At 52.8% G+C, this 14,096-nt stretch overlaps 1 protein-coding gene across 1 annotated transcript in view; it reads left to right on the top strand.

Moving 5' to 3' along the window:
- Positions 1–14,096, top strand: part of SLC7A5 (solute carrier family 7 (amino acid transporter light chain, L system), member 5) — a 68,521-nt gene that overhangs the window by 990 nt on the left and 53,435 nt on the right. The gene's annotated exons all lie outside the window — the stretch shown is intronic.

The following is a 14,096-nucleotide window of genomic DNA, read 5'->3' as shown; positions in this document are numbered from 1 at the left end:
CCCGGGGGGGGTTGGGAGGGCTGGGGGGGGGGGGGGGGATCCCTCCAGGGGGGCTAGGCAGAGGCGGGCGACGGCCAACCTCCTCCGGTCATCTCTCCCTAGCCCGATCCGGGCAGACCTCGGACGCGAAGCAGGATCAGCCCCGGTTAGGACCACTGTTCCCTCTAAGCTGAGTGAGGGTGAGCCAGCTCACAGCTTTTGAGCCTCCGGCTCACGCATTTGTGTCTCGGCTCAGGAAGGACTAGGGCTCCAGAGCAGACTCATTGATGCAGGAGCCAAATGGCTCGCTCACAAGTGTTCCCTCTAAACTGAGTTAGTGTGAGCTAGCTGACATTTTTTTAGCCTCCAGCTCACACATTTTTGTCCCGGCTCAGGAAGGAGGGCTCCAGAGCAGACTCATTGATGCAGGAGCCAAATGGCTCACTCACTAGTGTTCCCTCTGAACTGAGTTAGTGTGAGCTAGCTGACATTTTTTTAGCCTCCGGCTCACACGTTTTTGTCAGGGCTCCAGAGCAGACTGATTTAGGCAGCAGCCAAGTTGCTGGCTCACAACTTTAGTGCCAGTCAGCTCACAAAGTAGAATCTTGGCTCACAAGACGCCACAGCTTAGAGGGAGCATTGGCTAGTACTCGGATGGGGAGTCCGGGGTGGCGACACAGGGGCAGGTAATGAGACCCCACCACCGCTCCGCTCTTTTTTCCTTGAGAACCCTGGGCTGGTGCTTTCCACCAGCGCTTGGGGTTGCAAAGCATGAATGGGAAGTGTGGTTTGGGGCCAGGGGTGGGCATGATGCTCGCCCTGCAGATGTGGCGCCCGGCAGGGGTGCCTCTGGGCCGGCAAAGGGGTCGTGGGAATGCCAGCGTGGGTGTCTCCAGGGAAAGCTGCTCGTAAAAGCTGTGGTCTGGCCCAAAGCAGGAGAAGACGCTGCCTCTTCTGGGGCGTCCTGCCACGGCGAGAAAGCAGGTAGAATGACGTGTGTGCCAGGAAGGGTTTTTGGGGCATTTTGGAGCAGAGTGTGAGGACAGCAGATGCACAGTGTGCAAACCACGTGGCTGTGTGAGTTAACCAGAGAGTGGGGGAAGGATCAGAAACCTGACATTAGCTATCTTGAGGCTTCTTTTGGAAGCAAAGAGAGAGAAACTGACGGATTTTCTTTTAAAGGAGCGCCCTGGGGTACATCTCGGAAGTTCAGCCTGAATTCACACACGCCGTTTTTCCTTAGATCGTCAACACCCAGCATCTCCAGCCATGTGGTCGCTGGAAATAAATGCCTCTACTTGTCTGGGCAGCTTTTGGGAGGACCTCCCCGGGTATCATGTGCCTGGTTTGGAGGCAGTTCCACCAGACCGTGTAGATCAGGTCTCCTTCCCCTGGCTATCCAGTGTGCCCGTGGCCCCAGATAAGCATCAAATAGCGCCTTAAAGATTTATGAGCTGTGTTGGCCTTTGGCTGTCTGATGCATGAACTGTGGCAGTGGGAGTTTTAAGCCCAGAGTTACAGCCTCTCTCTCTGTGTGTGTGTGTGTGTGTTGGGGGTGGGTTATCACTTGAGATCAGAAGGCCCAGTTCCCCCAGGATGAAGCATGTGAGGTTACTCTGCGGAGCTACAAATTTAGAGTCCGGGGACACCTTGAGGACCAGCAAAGCTTTTTTCAAGCTATGAGCTTTCCTGTGCAACGCACACTTTTTCAAATACGTTGGAAACTAGAACCAAGTCAGAGTCCAGGGACACCTTTAAGACCAACAAAGTTTTATTCAAGGTGTGAACTTTTGTGTGCACGCATGCTTCGTCAGACAGTGAAATGAAATTACATATAATAGGTGTATATATAGGAGTGGTTTGTTACATTAGCATGCGAAATAGTGAGGATGCTTTTTTAAAATTTGGTGTCGTGGTTAAGTGCGCCAGTTTGGTGTCGTGGTTAAGTGCGTGGCCTCTAATCTGGGAGAACCGGGTTTGATTCCCCCAGTCCTCCACTTGCACCTGCTGGATGACCTTGGGCAAGCCGTAGTCCTGATAAGAGCTGTTCTTGGAAAAAGAGCCGTTTCTGTCAAGAGCTCTCTCAGCCCCACCTACCTCATGGGGTGTCTGTTGTGGGGAGGGGAAGGGAAAGGAGTTTGTCAGCCGCTCTGAGACACCTTTGGGTAGTGAAGGGCGGGGTATAAATCCAATCTCTTCTTATTATTATTTAACAGATCAAAAGAATGACAAGTTCGATCCTGGTTATCCTTTGTTTCGGTTCAACTGTGGGGGGGGGGACAACATAGGTTCAAACTTTTAGACAGAGGTGTCTGTGTGGGAGAGAAATTCTGGTCTAGCAGAGGTCTGTCGTCTGTCTTTGCATCAGCTGTCCAGAGTCCTCTTGGTTCTTCCTTAAGGGATCTCCGCACGGCCAAGAGAAGTTTGGGCTGAGACAGAGCCGCAAACTGAGATGTTGATTCAGAGGACCTGGAGCTGAGCGTTCCTTCCTTGTGAAAGCTGAAGGGCCTCGGTGGGGAGGCTGTGGGTGCATGTTAGAGTCCAATGCTGTGGACGGGTTTGGACTTGTTGTTGTTCAGTCGCACAGTCGAGTCCGACTCTTCGCGACCCCATGGACCAGATCACGCCAGGCCTTCCGTTCTTCCGCCGTCCTCTGAAGTTTGCTCAACTTCATGTTCGTTGCATCTATGACACTGTCTCACCATCTCGTCCTTTGCCCGTCCCCGTCTTCTTTGACCTTCAATCTTTCCCAGCACCAGGGTCTTCTTCTCCAGGGAGTGCTCCCTTCTCATTGGGTGGCCAAAGTATTTGAGCTTCAGTTTCATTATCTGGCCTTCCAGGGAGCAGTCAGGGTCGATTTCTTTGAGGATTGACTGATTTGTTCTTCTTGCAGTCCAAGGGACTCTCAAGAGTCTTCTCCAGCACCATAGTTCAAAAGAATCTATTCTTCGGCACTCGGCCTTCCTTATAGTCCAACTCTTGCAGCCATACATGACTACTGGGAATACCATTGCTTTGACCATGCGGATTTTTCTCCCCCTTATTTCCATCGTGGGCACATGCACGATGGATGCTTCTGCACATGCGGAGCCTGGCAGGGATGCCTCTGGGCCAGTGGAAGGGCCGTGGAAAATCCAGCAAGGGTATTTCTAGGGGAAGCTGCTCATAAAAGCTGTGATCTGGCCCAAAGCAGGAGGAAACACTGCCTCTTCTGGGGGCGTCCTGCCATGACCTTGCGGCCCCTGTTTGTCGTGATTTCCTGTCCCCCACGTCCGGCGCAAGTTTGTCCTTGTTTGCAATAATTCCTGGCACGTCACTGTGCCCAGGGGCGAATTGTATGCACGCTGATCATGTCTTCTAGCATCGGTTGCCTTAATGAAGTTTCACTGCGCATCCCCCCCACCCCCTTGCTGCCGTTTGGGGCTGCTAATTGTTCCGCTTCTAGATTCTCTCCCCGGTCCAGCTGGTCTAAACTAGTCTGGGCCTGGTGGCTGTTCTCCCATTCTGCAAGCAAAGGAGGTGGGGGTGGGGGGGAGAGATGAATTCAACAGGTGTGGGGCCAGGCTCTGCGCTGGTGGGGAAGGCCAGGTGTCCTTTTGTGTCCTAGTCGAGACGTCTGGTGGTGATGGTGGGCTGGGGAAGCCCCTGTGCTTTTGCCAGGGAGTCAGAAAGCCCGGAACCAGTGCAAAGAGACATCAGCTGGTAGTTTGAAACTGGGCCGGAGCACTTTCCGTCAGTCACTTTCGACTTACTGCACCGTCGGCATTCACATTTCCTTTCAGAGATAAACAGACAGGGATTCCATAGACCTGTGGTAGTAATGGAGCAAGTGGTAATAAATCTGCAACTGCTCGATCGGGAAGGAGCACCGAGGAATTGGGGGGGGGGTGCATCACAAGGGCACGGTCATTTTGTTCCATTTTGGTACTCTTGCACGCACCCCCTCCCCCCTTATGCTCTTTGCCTTGTGGGGGAGGCCATGTGGACGTCTGTATGGGTGCCGAGGTCATTCTCCTCACATGCGGTCTCCCCTCATTGCTGCTTGCAGTTTTTTTTAAAGTTCCACAGTAGGTCTGTACCTGGATCTCCGGTTGTGGCTCTGCACCTAACGCAGGCCTCGCAAGCCGCGTTCCCTCTAAGCTGAGTGAGTGTGAGCCAGCTCGCAGTTTTTTAGCCTCCGGCTCACACATTTTTTTGTCTCAGCTCAGGAAGGATGTGGCTCCAGAGCAAACTAATTGATGCAGGAGCCACATCGCTCGCTCACAAGGGAGAATTTCTGCTCACAAGACTCCACAGCTCGGAGTATTCGCAAGAGGCTGAAAGATGTACCTTGGGGGCATTTCTGGAGAAGGGCTGCGCTGTGAATGAGCTTCCCGGTTTGGGTCTTTGGGATCGTCCGCTCCTGAGAAACCAGCTTGTCTGGAAGCGGCAGATGCATGTTTTGGATTGTGTAACAATCTGGACTCTGCGAGGCGGCTTGGCGGCCATCTGGAACTTCTCAGACAGCTACAATAAATATGGTCACGAAGCACGGTCCAGTCGCCTCCCGAAGTCTCCGAGCCTATTTGCTCATGCAAACACTTAAGTGTTTGTTGACCGAAATGCTCTCCAGGGCCGAAGTTCTGGGCCCTCAGAGTCAGCCACGTTGTGCGAAAGAAAGCAAAGTGCAAGGTGGGCATGTTGACATTTTTGTAGTGGGGGGGGAGAAGTGGGGCTGTTAAAGTGACTGGCGGTGGGAAGGGAGGCTTGGGAAACTTCTTTTTTTTTGGGGGGGGAAGCAAAAATGTGCTTTTTACTGCGGAAGTTAACACGATCCTTTCCAGCATCACCTCCCCTAAAATTAGAAGTGAGGTGGCACAATACCTTCTGAATACCATTTTTACTGATCATAGAATCATGAAGTTGCAAGGGATCCCCAAGGTCATCTAGTCCAACCCTATGCACAATGCGGGAAGTTTACAACAACCTTTCCCCCCACGCCCCCAGTGACTCCTGCTCCATGCCCAGAATATGACAAAAAAAACCTTCCAGGATCTCCAGCCAAACTGGCCTGGGGAAAAATAGCTTCCTGACCCCAAAGTGGCGATCAGCATTTCCCTGGGCGTATAAGAAAGGGCCACAAGAACTAAGCACTGAGGCAACCCTTCCTGCCCTCCCTTCCATGATCTGCCCAAGTTCACAGGATCCACAGTGTTGACAGATAGCCATCTAGCCATGATGGGCTAGTCATACACACAATTTGACACAAACTCTCTCTTTTTCTCCCTGGCCTACCTTGCAGGATTGCTGAGGAGAACATTATTTAACATGCGTATAGCCTGCTCTCCGGAGCGACTCCTGGAAGGTGTTATGCCTTCTTGCATGCCGCAAAAGAAGGGTAGTATTAAAAAAAAAACAACCCCAAACTACTAGGCAAAGGGGGTTGTTTCCGCCAGAGCAGCCTCCCCCCCCCCCCCCCCCGATTTTCTCTTGATCTCCTTGCACAGAGTTCTACAGGAAGAAGGCTTGGAGAAGCGAGCGAGAATTATCCCCGAGTTCTTTTGCATTGGGATTGCTGAGTAGATTTAAGAAACTGATGCATGGGGTAAGTGTCACGCCTGTGGCCAGCAATGTTGTCTGTGGCACAGCTGGAATGGGCTGCTGAAATCACATCTGAAAGTCCTCTCCCCCAACGGGCTGCCCGGAGGGTGTTGTTAAAACTCCTTCCCCCCCCACACGCCGCTGGCAATAGACCCCTGGGGAGAACCGTCTAGACTGGAATCTCCCGGCTGCACAGGCCATGAGAAAACTGCAGGCTGTCTTTTTTGGGGGGGTGGGGATTTGTGTCACGTTGGTGCATGGCACATTTCAGTCCCCCCCCCCGCCGTGGCTGTCCCCCTCCCCTTTTAAAGCTTTGAGTTAAGTCCTTTTATGCGTTTCATTAGCTTAGGAAGCTTATTGCATCTACTCACTTCTTTTTGCATCCTGTCGGATTGGTGCCTTTTGATGTGTGTCCCCCCCCCCCCAAAAAAAAATACATGCTTGACGGAGCCAAAGTATTAACAACGAAATCTCTCAGCCGGCTGCGAACAAGTTAGTTCTTTAAAGGATTACCACAAACCTACAATTACTTGTTCCTGCGCCTGGCAATTTTGAGGCCAGCGCCACCGGAGACATGCCTTCTAGGGCTTTTCGGAGAGGTAGAACAAGGCGGTGGGGTGGGGTGGGCTGGCAACGCATGCTCGCGTGCATGCTGCGATCACGTAGAAGGAGGAAAGCAAGAGCATGCGATTCCTGTTGGGTTCATCGGTTGCTTCTCCAGAAATCCATCCTGTCTGTAGGCCAGGGAATCTGCCCTGTAATGTCACCCGGGCTTGCACTGGATAACTCCTTGGGGGATTGTGCTTGTTTATCGGGTCTTTGTTTCCCTCTTTACTGCTCTACAGCCAGTTTGGTGCAGTGGTTAAGTGTGCGGACTCTAATCTGGGAGAACCAGGTTTGATTCCCCACTCCTCCACTTGCACCTGCTGATGTGACCTTGGGTCAGTCACAAGCTCTGGCACAGCTGTTCTCTCAAGGGCAGTTCTCGAGAGAGAGCTCTCTCAGCCCTGCCTACCTCACAGGGTGTCTGTTGTGGGGAGGGGAAGGGAAAGGAGTTTGTAGGCTGCTCTGAGACTCCAAGTGAAGGGCGGGGGGCAATGCTCCCTCTAAGCTGTGGAGTCTTGTGAGCAAAAATTCCACTATGTGAGCTACTGGCATGCAAGTTGTGAGCGAGCAGTTTGGCTCCTGCATAAATTAGTTTGCTCTGGAGCCCTCCTTCCTGAGCTAAGACCAAAATGTGTGAGCCGGAGGCTAAAAAACTGTGAGCTCTCAGCTTAGAGGGAACCCTGGCGGGGGTATAAACCCAATCTCTTCTCTTCTTCTTCTTCTTCTTCTTAGTAGTCCCCAAACTTGTCTATTCCAGCTGCCATGTGCGTCGAATCCCAGTTGGGAAGAAGGGCCAGTCTACCTCGGAACACAGTTAATACCCCGTAGATGGTGGACACCAATGCTCCCTCTAAGCTGTGGAGTCTTGTGAGCAAAAATTCTACTTTGTGAGCTACTGGCATTAAAGTTGTGAGCGAGCCGTTTGACTGCTGCATAAATTAGTTTGCTCCGGAGCCGTCCTTCCTGAGCTAAGACAGAAATGTGTGAGCCAGAGGCTAGGTCACACTAACTCAGCTTAGAGGGAACAGTGGTGGGCATGCTACTTCCTTTGCAGGGAGTCTCCTCTGACGGATGGACAAGGGCTCTCCGGGGTCTCATCCAGGAGTCCTTCCTGGCTCTGCCCCGTGGGATTCTTGAAAAGGAGACGGTGGGGGTTGAACCTGCGACTTCCTCATGCAAAGCGGGCGCTTCATCACTGAGCAATTCTCCCCGGAGGAAATACGGGGTTGCAGGGGCCTTCTTCTCTACTGCAACTGTTTTAACTGTAGGTGCTGCAAGGCTGGAAATAGGAAACCGGCGTGTGGAGGGGTCTCATGCATGTCTGTCTGTGTGCGGTTGCTGGGCAACCACATGTGGTCCCATGTCGCTGCCGGCTTGTAACAATAATCAATAGGAGGCGCTTGCAAGGTTGTCCACGTGACTTTGCTGCTGCTGCTGCTTCACCCTCCCTCCCTTCCCGGAGCACGTCTTGCTTAGCCCGCTTGCCCCCCTCCCTCCATGGCTGAGCCATCTTAGGGATGGAGGCGGCCGTTTGGGAAAATGGACAGGTCTGAGCCCTGCGTGGAGGGCGGGGGTGGCGGCCACCTGTGCTGAATGGGCCAGCCAGCTGCCAGCTTGGTGTCGTGGTTAAGTGCGCGGACTCTAATCTGGGAGAACCGGGTTTGATTCCCCCAGTCCTCCACTTGCACCTGGCTGGATGACCTTGGGCAAGCCGTAGTTCTGATAAGAGCTGTTCTCTCAAGAGCAGTTTCTGTCAGAGCTCTCTCAGCCCCACTGACTGTGGGGAGGGGAAGGGAAAGGAGTTTGTAAGCCGCTCTCAGACTCCCTTGGGTAGTGAAGGGCCATGGGGTATAAAGCCAATCTCTTCTTCTTTTCATGGGCCGGGTTCTCCGTATTGGCCGCCAGTTGCTGACCAGTGAGGCGAGTGTGTGTGTGTATTTTGTACCAGCGCTATCATGACAAAAGAGCCTTGGGGAGAGGCCGGGAGCAGGCGCACAGAAAAGGAACTTGCAGTTTAAAATTGGGCGGCGGGAGAGCTTTGGTCTTCCTTGTGCCCTGGGTAAGCAGGACTTTTTCCTTCAGCGAAATCCGCCGCCGGGTCTCGAGCAAAGGCTCAGGGTAAAGCTGGCTCGTTGCCGGGTCTGGAGTGCACGTCAGGCCCTCCCCCCCCCCACCTGGTACCGGCTCCCTCCACCTTGCGCCACCCTGCCCGGCTGGCCTCCGTGCACCGTGTTCTAATCCAGAGCAAAGCCGTGGGCGTTCTCTCCCAAGCAGGTTCCTCCTCCGCTCGTTGCTTTCTCTCGACAAACATCTCTCTGTCTGTCGGGTTCCGCTGCCCAAAACTCTTTGCAGCTGGCTGGGTTGTTGAGAGCTTTCTGTCCAGCAGGGGCGGCTGGAGAAATGTTTACTCCAGCGTTGACTTGTCTGCTTCTGGTGTGCAGCCTGTCTCTCTCCCCCCCCCCCCTCGGATCGGATGAGTGGACTGTAATAAATGTCACAGGGGCATGTGCTGTGCGTGTTTATATTTGGAAACCCAGCGACTCTTCCAGGGCGCCCTGCAGTAGCGATGAAGACCTCCCCCATGGGCAAGTTGAGCGTGACTTTGCGCTCCAGGAAATGTTGCAACAAGGCTGCCCCCCCCCCAGGCTCCTTGCATTTGGCACGCCTCCCCTTGAAATGCTAAAACTTCCATCCCATAATGCTCCCTAACCCTGCCCCGTCATAACAGGCTCGACGAGGGAATCCGTGGCCGCCTTTCCTTCTGCAGATGTTGTACCCGGAGCCGTTTCTCATCATCCCCGAACGTCTTTGTGGCTCTTTTAACGACTTTCTTCACAGCTCCGGCACAAATCGCACCCATCGCCTCCCTCGTTTGTTCGCCCTGGACTAGAGATGGCTCATTGCACCCCTTGGAAATATTTGCCCGTTTCCATGGAGCGGCAGCGATGCAGCTCTGGCCATATTTGGGGCTCGAGGGGGTGTGAGAGGCGATCTGTCAGCTGCTGGGCGGGGGCAGTCCTTCCCCCCACACACGCAGAACGCGAGATCAAAACGTTAGCGCTTCCAAGTTTTACCGCCACTGTATCTGCCCACAGTGCTGGAGTCGGGCCCTCACCCTCCTGCCGCTGCAGGAAGTGGGGAGTTGCCGAAGACGGTCGGCTGCTTCCTGCACTGGCAGGCTGCTCGTAAATGTTTGAGCACGTGATTGAACACATGAAGCTTCCTTGAATTGAACTGGGCTGGCAGTCTTGTCTACTCAGACTGGCAATGGCTCTCCAGGGTCTCAGGCAGAGGTCTTTCATGCCACCTACTGCCTGATTCTTTCATCTGAAGATGCTGCCGGGGATCGAACCTGGGACCTTCTGCATGCCAGGCAGAGGCTCTGCCACTGAGCCACAGCCCCTCTTTACAGCTCTCCAGGGTCTCAGGCGGAGGTCTTTCCCATCATCTCCTGCCTGGTCCTTTTTAACCGTAGATGCCGAGGTTCGAACCTGGGACCTTCTGCATGCCAGGCAGAGGCTCTGCCACTGAGCCACGGCCCCTCTCCTGAATGGAACTTTCACATGTGGCTGCTTTCTACCGAATCAGACTCTCGGTCCATCAAGGTCAGTATTGTCTACTCAGACTGACAGTAGCTCTCCAAGGTCTCGGGTGGAGGTCTTTCACATCACCTGTTCCCTGGTCCTTTTTAACTGGAGATGCCGGGGAATGAACCTGGGACCTTCTGCATGCCAAGCAGAGGCTCTACCACTGAATCAGGGCCCCTCCCTGTCAGTGATGGACCACAAGTCCCTTTCAAAACATTCTGGCAGTCTGTCAGAGAAGAGGATCCCTCTGGTATTCATGTATTTATTTCTTTAGTTGGGGATCCAAAGCCATTTATATCATTCTCTCTTTCATTCAATCCTCACAACAACCCTTTAAGGTAGGGTTAGGCTGAGAATGTGTGACTGGCCCAAGGTCACCCAGCGGGCTTCCATGGCAGAGTAGAAATTTGAACCTGACTCTCCCAGATTCTGGTCTAGCGCCCTAACCACTCGTGTAACAGCTGGCTGGGGGTGGGGGGCTGGCAGCTACTGGCCTGCCCCACTTTTTTGGCTCTGTGTGTCATGGGAACGCTCCTCTGCTGCCTCACAGGTCATTGCAGGGCAGGTGGATTGGCGCTTTAATTTACCAGAGAACAAGTGTAAAGCAAACAGCCGTGAGAGTCTGACCCACAAATCAAGCAGTCAACAAGACTTGCAAAAAAAATGCTTTCTGTATATCATGGTCCACAAGCACTACAACACAATACACAAATTCCTTCAAATCATAAGAAAATCTTAGTGTAAAAATACATCAACGTCGTCTCCGGATTATATAACAACATTTCAGAATTGGATCTTCCTCAGGAAATATTAGAGTAGTACAAAAGCTCTCTTGCTCATGCTTTATGAAAAATGAGGCAAGATAATACATTTAGATAGGATGCTGATCTCAATAAGTATTCAGGCTCAAATATGCTGCTAAGCTTCTAATAGACCCCAGGCGCCTGAGCAAGAGAGCTTTTGTACTGCTGTAATATTTCCTGAGGAAGATCTAGTTTTGAAACGTTGTTATATAATCCAGAGACGACGACGATGTATTTTTACACAAGAATTTTCTTAAGATTTGAAGGAATTTGTTTATTGTGTTGTGGTGCTTGTTGACCATAATATACAGAAAGCATTTTCTTTGCAGGTCTTGTTGACTGCTTGATTTGTGGGTCAGACTCTCACGGCTGTTTGATTTACACTTGTTCTCTGATTAAGTCGTGATTGTCCACATTTGGCTTTAATTTACCAGACACTTTCCCAGGTTGGGGGGGGGGGTACACTAAGAAGAAGAAGAGATTGGCTTTATACCCTGCCCTTCACTACCCAAAGGAGTCTCAGAGCGGCTTACAAACACCTTTCCCTTCCCCTCCCCACAACAGACACCCTGTGAAGTAGGTGGGGCTGAAAGAGCTCTTGACAGAAACTGCTCTTTTTCAAGGCCAGCTCTTATCAGAACTACGGTTTGCCCAAGGTCATCCAGCCAGGAGCAAGTGGAGGAGTGGGGAATCAAACCCGGTTCTCCCAGATTAGAGTCTGCACACTTAACCAAGCCAAGTCGCACTGGTACTGCAGGGCTTTTTGGGGTGGGCCCACCCTGGAGTAGCTTGTGGAGAGGCAGCTGGTGAGGCTGCCTCTTGTGTCAGAGTCTAGGCTCAGTCCAAGCCAAATTCCAGAGTCAAAGTTCATTCCAAAGATCATTTACCAAGCGAACAGAGTGCAGTTCAAAACATTATACAGGAGGCAAGGTCCAACAGTCTGAGGTCATTCACAAACGCAGGGAGGAAGATTCCAGAGTCAGTGTCAAGAGCCGATCCAAGAGGAACAGAGTAGAGTTCAGAGCTGTGACCCCTGAGTCAAGAGGTTGGTGACTTGTTGCTTTCAGCACATGCAGGCTCCCAGTCCTGGATTTTATAGGCAGTCCTGCTGCAACTACTCAGGCTGTCATCAGCAAGCAACTGGCGAGGGGCCTGGAGGCGAGCACTCTGCCGCTTTGCTTGTAGCTCCTTTCAAAGCTTCTGTCTCTGGCACTCGAAGGGTGGAGGTGAGCCAGGTGGACTAGTCTGAATTACCTCTCACCTGCCGCATTGGCGCTGGGTGGTGGCTCTGGATCAGCTGTTGGCTGTGAGCCTTGAGTAGTCTGTAGCTCTCTGATTCCACTAGGTTCAGGCCTGGCTACAAGAGGCTCCTCTTCACCTGAGGAATCCCTTTCTCCTGATTTATCCTCAGTAGAGCTTGTCTCAGGCTGAGACTGACCCATGACACCCTGCTGCCGTCGCTGCCGTCTGGGTTCCCAGTCCCCAGCACTGTGGGCTGCTTTGCTCAGTTTTCTTCTGCTGGACTGTTTAAAGGCCTGATTCTTTCCCAGCTCATGATATGGAATTCCCTCTCTCTGTTTCTTCCTGAAACCTTTTATTTTCTGCTAGGGAACTCGGGGAGAAAGCTTGCACCAGCAAGTTCTCCCAGGGTATAACCAGAAGGGTAAAACTGCCCTGCTGAGTCTGGTAATGCAGGGGACACTTTTTGATTGACAGCCAAATTGCCAAAGAGAAGAAGAAGAGAGAGGAGATTGGCTTTATACCCCGCCCTTCACTACCCAAAGGTGTCTCAGAGCGGCTCACAAACTCCTCTCCCTTCCCCTCCCCACAGCAGACACCCTGTGAGGTGGGTGGGGCTGAGAGAGCTCTGACAGAAACTGCTCTTTTTCAAGGACAGCTGTGCCAGAGCTTGTGACTGACCCAAGGTCACATCAGCAGGTGCAAGTGGAGGAGCGGGGGAATCAAACCCGGTTCTCCCAGATTAGAGTCCGCGCACTTAACCACGACACCAAACTGGGGAGGGAGAGCCCCAGTCGGTTAAGCTTACTATGTAGTTTGCACGCCAAAGTGGGTTGATTATGTCCCTTCCTGCTCCAGCATTCTCTGCTCTCTGGAGACCGGCCTCCCTAAATTCCCGCAGCCTGTCCTTGTGTGCATCAGTGCAGCGTGTGGGCCTGTACGTGTTTCTGTTGGTTCTCCTTGTGCTTAAACCTCCCAACTTCTGGTGCTTCTCGCTTCTGAGCTTAACAGGTTTTGTCTGGCCCGGCTCTTCCAGACAGGGGCTGGCTTTCCAGCTTCTTAAAATCATTGCTTCCCTTGCTAATTATGCACGCTAATCCTTCGTTAATGAGCGGCGTCCTCCGTGCAGGCTTCTTTGGGTCCCCGTCCCATTGGCTGGCTTCTCAGGTGTTCCCACCTGCCAAGGAGGTGTCCCTGCAGAGTTGCATGGACCGCAGCGTACCTGAGCTGGCCTCCACAGTTGCAGGTGTCTGTTGCCCTTGGCTCTACCTGGGCGTAATGCCGACACAACACCCTGCCGACCTGTGGCGTGGATTCCTGGTTTGGTAGGCCAGAAAAGAACCCTAGTTTGCTGTTCTGTCTGATTCAGACGTGACACCAAACTCTGGAGGATGGTTTCTCTCCCTTGGCAAAGGTCCCAGGGCACTGCAGATATAAACCAAGTGGAGATAAGTGGCATCTTTTGCCAGCTGGGTATATCCCCCTCTGTCAGGCTGGCTAAGGGGAGTCAGGTTCCAGTGCCCCAGAATTCTCTCCCCCCCCCCCATTGATTCCGTGGGAATCTTCGGGTTCCTGTGGTTTAACGATTTAAAAACTGGGCTTCCACGTGTTTGATCCACAAGGTAACAGCGTTCTGAAGGCAAAACTGGCCTGTTGAGAGCTGTCGAGCGGGGGAGAGGGCCGTGGCTGTTTGGGACGGGTGCCCAGTAGGGTGGAAGCCCAGCCCCTTAACCTCAGGCACACCACATGGGGGGGAGGTATTCTGTCAGTGAATGAATCTTGGTGGTGGAAAGTCGCAGCTGATTTATGGCAACCCCATAGGATCTTCAAGGCCGGAGACGTTCAGAGGTGGTTTGCCATGGCCTGCCTCTCTGTAGCAACCCTGGGCTTCCTTGGAGGTCTCCCATCCAAATATTGACCAGGGCCGACCCTGCTTAGCTTCTGAGACCTGACGAGATTGGCCTAGCCTGAGTCATCTAGGTCACGGCTGATGCATCTTGTTGTTGTTGTTCAGTCGCACGGTCGAGTCCGACTCTTCGCGACCCCATGGACCAGATCACGCCAGGCCTTAGGCCCTCTATGACACTGTCTAACCATCTCATCCTTTGCCGTCCCCCGTCTTTAAGCTTCAGTTTCATTATCTGGCCTTCCAGGGAAGAGTCAGGGTTGATTTCTTTTAGGATTGACTGATTTGATCTTCTTGCAGTCCAAGGGACTCTCAAGAGTCTTCTCCAGCACCACAGTTCAAAAGAATCTATTCTTCGGCGCTCGGCCTTTGTCCCGCCGCGGGCTCTGCCGTGGC

This window comes from Gekko japonicus, unplaced genomic scaffold (genome assembly GCF_001447785.1).
Source record: "Gekko japonicus isolate JY-2015 unplaced genomic scaffold, Gekko_japonicus_V1.1 scaffold1502, whole genome shotgun sequence".
Lineage (NCBI taxonomy): Eukaryota > Metazoa > Chordata > Lepidosauria > Squamata > Gekkonidae > Gekko > Gekko japonicus.
The sequence above is the reverse complement of the archived record's forward strand: the minus strand, read 5'-3'. Positions and strand labels throughout refer to the sequence as shown.